The sequence below is a fragment of the Chenopodium album genome, chromosome 9 (genome assembly GCF_948465745.1).
Source record: "Chenopodium album chromosome 9, dcCheAlbu1.1, whole genome shotgun sequence".
In the NCBI taxonomy this organism is placed as follows: domain Eukaryota; kingdom Viridiplantae; phylum Streptophyta; class Magnoliopsida; order Caryophyllales; family Amaranthaceae; genus Chenopodium; species Chenopodium album.
Window position 1 is genome coordinate 31761362 of NC_137842.1, and position 6594 is coordinate 31767955.

A 6594-nucleotide genomic window follows, 5' to 3' on the forward strand; every position below is an offset into this window, starting at 1 on the left:
AAATATGGCCTATATGACTTTTATTCAACCCATTTTCTACCTTTCTTGTCAAATGATTGACAGGGTAAAGTCGTATCCCCTAATCAAAAGTAAATACCTAAGTCCTCTAACTAAAGTAGATAGGGAAGTAGGGTCGATCTCCACAGGGAAACAAGTCTTTTTACTCCTAATTAATCATTATAATCTAAATTATCTAAGTAACCAATATTTATAATTGAGTATGAAACTAAACTACAAAGAATATGAATAGGGAGAAAACAATATATAAAAGGATCTAGGGCATAGGTTCACCAATAAATAATACTCCAGGGTAAAACATAGTAACAATCATTGACATTGCATAAATAACACGATTAACAGGCTCTCGCAATTTATTAATCAACATAGATCTAACAGGCTCTCGCAATTTACTAGATCTAAGTTCTTATTGAAAATAACCTTTAATATCAAATTAACATCTGCTCGATTCATCAATTTAATATTGCTATACTTTTCTAAGCCGCAATTGTAAAACATTAAAACAATTCAATAGGAAATTATCATGCAATATCAATAATCAATAATAGTCAATCATCAATGCATCAATTAACCAGATTGTAAAGGGCTTTCGCTACGTATTACAATCACAGAATTAATCTACCGGTATTAAATCTCATCTCTCGAATCTCGACTTAACCATTTATAAATTAACATGCCTATTGAAACTAGACCTAAACATCAATTCTCATCTCTCGAATCTTGAATCAATATTGTCAAACTCATGCATAAAAGATAGGCCTAATCTAGTTAAGAGCATTAAATCAATCAATAGGAAATTAATCTAGCATTGATAATCAACAACAATAATTTACCCCTTCATATCATTTATTAGATCCCCATAAACCCTAGAAATTAAACTACTCACACATATTAAAAACTAAACTAATCAAAGTAATAAAATAAATCATGGTGAAAGGAATAAAATAAATAACTAAGATTAAGGGAAGAGAAATCGTTACCAAAAATAAATCTGGAATTAATGAAAGAATTAAGAACAAAGGTTTAGAGAGAGATTAAGAGAGAGAGAAAACTAAGTAGAGAGAGAAAGTCTAAGAAAGAAGAGAGTCCTAAAATCGTATTACGGAGGAGTATTTATACTCCGTACAAAATCCTAAACTAAAACAAATTAAAAAGACACTGATCGTCTCCTAAAAATACACGCGCCCGATCGGGCGCGCCTTTTTTTGACTATAACACTAATCTCGCGCCCGGTCGGGCGCGTCACCGGGCGCCAGACTAAGCTTCTCCCGCCCGGCCGGGCGCGCCTCCGGGCGCCAGCCACTTTGGCCGGGCGGCTCATTTGGGCCACTATTTGGACTTCGATTGGGCTCCAATTCTTCGGGCCAATCTGGGTTTCCTCTTTGGGTCTTGAATACTTGGTCCAAATGCCCCGGTATCACCTATACCGAGCCCTTAATCACCGGTTTGATGTCTCTAACCGGCCCTGGGCTATTGAATCTGGTCGTGCTTCTCCAATGCTCGTGATTGCTCCAAAATATCTCGGGAAAATACTCCAAAAGCATAAATCCCTGCAAAAGTCAACCAAATCTACGAAAACACTAGAAAGCACCAATTAGTAATAAAAGTGGCTCTAAAGAGCCAAAACACTACTAATTATGACCAAGGGACGGGGGTAAAATAATATATAAAATAGACACATCAATGATCTTTTTATTTCTCATAACATGTCAATGTTGGGTAATATTAGGTGTCTAAGGCTATAAATCACATCAAAATATCATTTCATTAAGTTTTAGGACTTACCTCATCAAGCTGTTGACTCTCCGTACAATGAGTCACTATGTCAAGCATGAATCTCATCACATACAAAGCACAATCAAGTCCATTTTCTTGTTGTGCGCACTAGCATATGACAAACAAATCAAATTAGTGAAACATGCAAAGGAAATTAGCAAATATTTACTAACATAGATTTTGAAGATAATCACAATATCATATAAATTACCAACGGTGACTTTCATGTTGGACCCTGTGGAGCACGACAATGTAGCTTCTTCATAACACTGTAGTAAATAAAGTACATTCAAATTTTATTAGTTGTTTGACTACTAAATTAGTTATTATTAGCAATAATCATCACTAGGTAGCTATATATATATATATATATATATATATATATATATATATATATATATATATATATATATATATATATATATATATATATATATATATATTTACTTTTGCAATATAGACTTCACGAGCCACTTCTCCGATGATCGAGATGAATCAAGGTGATAAATTGTGTTATTGGAATTACAAATCACCATGAGGCTCCAATGCTCCCTACATAAGTTCACAATAGACAAGAAAATTAATATTTAGGATTTAACATATAATGAGGCCAAATCGATTGAATTTGACATGGTTAGACTTACTCTTTATAACATGGGGCGAATATGAACTTGTCTCCTGCACGCGCTGATTCCCTGATACTCTGTTCAACATAGTACAACATGTCATGGGGGTTGCCTATGATTCTAGTAGTGGATAACTGCTCGGGGCATAACCACCCAACTTTACAAGGAGAATCAGTTTCAGTTAAGTGCTCCTGTAGTGCTCTGCGTGCATGAACATTGAATAATTACTCACATGTAGGAAAATCACTATTAGAGGTAGTTATTGGACAGGGTAGCCCAATGCTAATAGGGTCAGGGCCAAGCTTATAGGGCTTTTAATGGACAGGGCTATTAATGGACAGGGCCCTTATTGGGTAGGGTTAATATAGGGCCAACATGTTTTTCCAATTTAGTTGATAAAGAAAATACATAATGTAAAAATAATTATATAGATTAATTTATATTCAAATGTATTTAATGATGGCTTTGTCCAATATTTATTTTAATTGATATTTTGTAGGCCTGCCCATTATTGACCCGCGGCCCGCATTGTCCCGACCCTATATTGACCCGACCCTATATTGACCCTATAAAATGTGACCCTCTTTGACCCTGACCCGCAACCGACTCGCACCGACCCTGACCCGACCCTCCCAATAACCAAGTCTAATCACCATAAATTTGAATAACTTGAAAAAAGTGTAGATTATGTGGGCATTGAAGTATCTGAATGTTTGAATGAGGGAAATGTTAAGCTTTGCACCATGTAGAAATTCCTTCACATCTTCTTTGCTGATCCATGCAACTGCATCCTCATCATAGTGGAACATTGCCTTAGGAAGTGCAAATTCCATGGGATCGACCAAATGACAAGCACAGTTATGAAGAAAGGTCATGTCAGCAGAGAGCGATTGAAGAACAATATCTTCAACAAGTGGAGTAGGTTGGATGGGTGAACCTTTCGAAGAGTGCAACTTCGACGCTTGTTCACTCTTGGACCGTTGTTCATTTAGCTTCTTCTTAGGTTGATCAATGCTTTTTGGCTTCTCCACCCTCTTTCTCTTTGAAGTTTTGCTTCCATACGAAATCTGAAATAGTTTGAGAAAGAATAAGTTTATTAGTTGAGAAATGAAGAAAATAGGCATACTATAAGTTATTTTGGCTTAAAATGGTTTTATTTTGATGAAATGGACCCATAAACTTAGAAATTAGCTTATTTTATGTAATTTCAACTCACAATCACTTATAAATATGTAATTATGAGATCGTTTGAGAAAGAATAAGTTTATAAGTTGAGAAATGAAGAAAATAGGCAATCGAGAAACCATTTCGGCTCAAAATGGCTTTATTTTGATGAAATGGACCCAAAAACTTTTCTTTTATGTCATTTCAAGTCACAATCACTTATAAATATGTAATTATGAGATGTTTTGAGAAAGAATAAGTTTATATGTTGAGAAATGAAGAAAATAGGCATGTGAGAAGCCATTTCGGCTCTAAATGGGTTTATTTTGATGAAATGGACCCAAAAACTTAAAACTTTTCTTCTTTTATGTCATTTTAAGTCACAATCACTAATAAATATGTAATTATGAGATGGTTTGAGAAAGAATAAGTTCATTAGTAGAGAATTGAAGAAAATAGGCAAGTGAAAAGCCATTTTAGAAAGAAATTGCTTTATTTTGATGAAATGGAGCAAAAAACTTAGAAATTAGCTTCTTTTATGTCATTTCAAGTCACATTCACTTATAAATATGTAATCATGATATGGTTTGAGAAAGAATAAGTTCATAAGTTAAGAAATGAAGAAAATAGGCATGTGAGAAGCCATTCCGCCGAGTGAGTTGAGAAAAAAAAATATGGCTCAAAATATTTTAAAAAAATATGCAACTTCCGCCGAGGCCGGAACACCCAAGGGAGCCGTCCCCACTGCCGGAACAACAAAGGCAGCCCGTGCCGAGGCCACAGCAGCCCCGGCAGCCGCCTGCCTAGGGTGCAGCAGCCCAGACAACGGCTGCCTGGGGTGCAGCAGCCCCGACAACGGCTGCCGGGGCTGCTGCAGCCCAGGCAGCTAGCTGATTCTGAGGCCGGAGCAGCCCCGGCAGCGGCTGCCGAGGCCGGAGCAGCCCCGGCAGCGGCTGCCGAGGCCGGAGCAGCCCCGGCAGCGGCTGCCGAGGCTAGAGCTGCCTGGGCAGCCGCTCCGGAGGCCGGAGCAGCGTAGGGAGCACCAGCTGAGGCCGTCGCCGCCTCAGCATCGGAGATGGGGGCCGGGGAGTCGTGCTATTTCGACGGTTTTTATTTTCAGAGGTGCACTTAGAGAGTGCCTAACGATTATTTAACACTAAAAAAAATTGAGAAATAAATAAATTACCTCCTTAATCAACCTGACCCACGCCGTGGCCAATCAACAAAGCTACCTATAGCTTGCCAAAGCTTTGTTATATCAACCTCCTCTATCGGTACGGGTAGTGGGATGTCTTCGAACCCCTCAACCACCGAAGCGATCCCAACCGAGTAATGATGTGGCCCCGCCGTAGCACCGATCGTCGCTTGTGCACTACCATACACCACGAAACTCAACTCCATACTATTTGCATGCCCTGGGGCTAGAAGTGCACACCGGGTGTCTTCCTACACAAGTACAAAAAGAAGATAGTTAAATAGGTCTTTTACTACACCATAGATAATATAACAAAATTCATTAAGGTAGAGGGTTACAAATCACCTGTAACTCTGGATATTCATGCGGTGTTGGATTATCAAGCTCTCTCGAGTCCGCATGTGTAGGATTTGGAACCTGCAACAGTACACAAATCATGCCACCTTAGATCTCAATTAACTCAGTATTTTAAAACTTTTAATAACCCAATTGAAATTACCTCAGGTGGCACATCTTCACCATGTATCTTATCTCCTCCATGTCTATCACCTTCTCCTTGTCCTTTTGGTTGAGAACATGAGTCGATTGGTGTACTCGCGAGGAATGGCAAAGTCGGTAAGTTCATATGCTTCGCCCAAGCATTGAATTCACCTACTAACTCGTTGCGTACTTGTTCCTTAATTGATGCCACCTTGGCATCCAACTCCCCCGGTGAGTTAACACTGGCTCGAGATCTACCTGATTTTGTGTATTCTGGACCCATCACCTTTTTCCATCCAAGCAATGACCCTCCCAAACCTACTACTCGTCCTGGATGGTATGACCTTCCCAAAGCCATGGTGAAAGGGTCATTCTCCACATTTGGGTTAAATTTGCCCTCCACCAGCTCTTGAGTGTGCTCAAGCTGTAGCAAAAGGAAAAAGGATGTCAGTAATACAGTTAATGGTTTGTATAGTGATTTTGATGCAAAAGCGACTTAAAATTCAACAGTTCATAGATAACTTACAAGTTTATCTGCCATTTTTTTGGTTTCCAGACCCTTGATGACCTATTTCCGATTTCCTTATCAAACGTATGGAGAGAACAAAAGAAATCACCAGCACGACTCACCAAAGTAGTGATCGTGGAACTAGAGGGTTCCTTCGATGCCACTAGAAGCGATTTAGGGTATAAACCCTTTTGGATCCACTCAGGTCTCTTTTTAGCAAATGTCTTAGGCCCCATACGATGGACGTACTCCTTCTTCTCTGCATTTTTTTTTATTTTGCTATCGAAGTTCCTACTTAAAAACAAATGTTAATATCATCGCTACAAATAAAGTCAAGCTATTATTTAATTGAGATCAGATTTACACAAACTTACAGTGGCTTTCTTTTGAGTCTTCATTCTAACAAACTCTTCCCAGTCTTCTTTTGACATGGTCGGCCATTTTTGCCATGGGAGAAGGTCATCCTCATCAGCTTTCTTCTTCTTTGATTTCTTCTTCTTCTTGTAGACCCATCCATTAGTCAAGTTGGTCTTAAAGCCTTTGAATCTTTCCGCTTATAAAGATTCAAACACCCTTCTCTTCTCGGCATCATTAGGAATAGAAAACAGCCTCTACAAGCACAAATAAAAACCAATTATTAGTTTCTATTTACTAACAACCATAAGGTTAAGGTTTCTTAAATTGTCTAAATGTGCCAAAAAAAACTTACCCTTGTATCATCCCAAAAGGTTTGAATCAAACCCGGAGGTACTTGCTGCATTACAAGTGTAATGGGGATTTTCCGCGCACACATGCCAACCTGATTAGCATATTGTCGCCGCCATTTG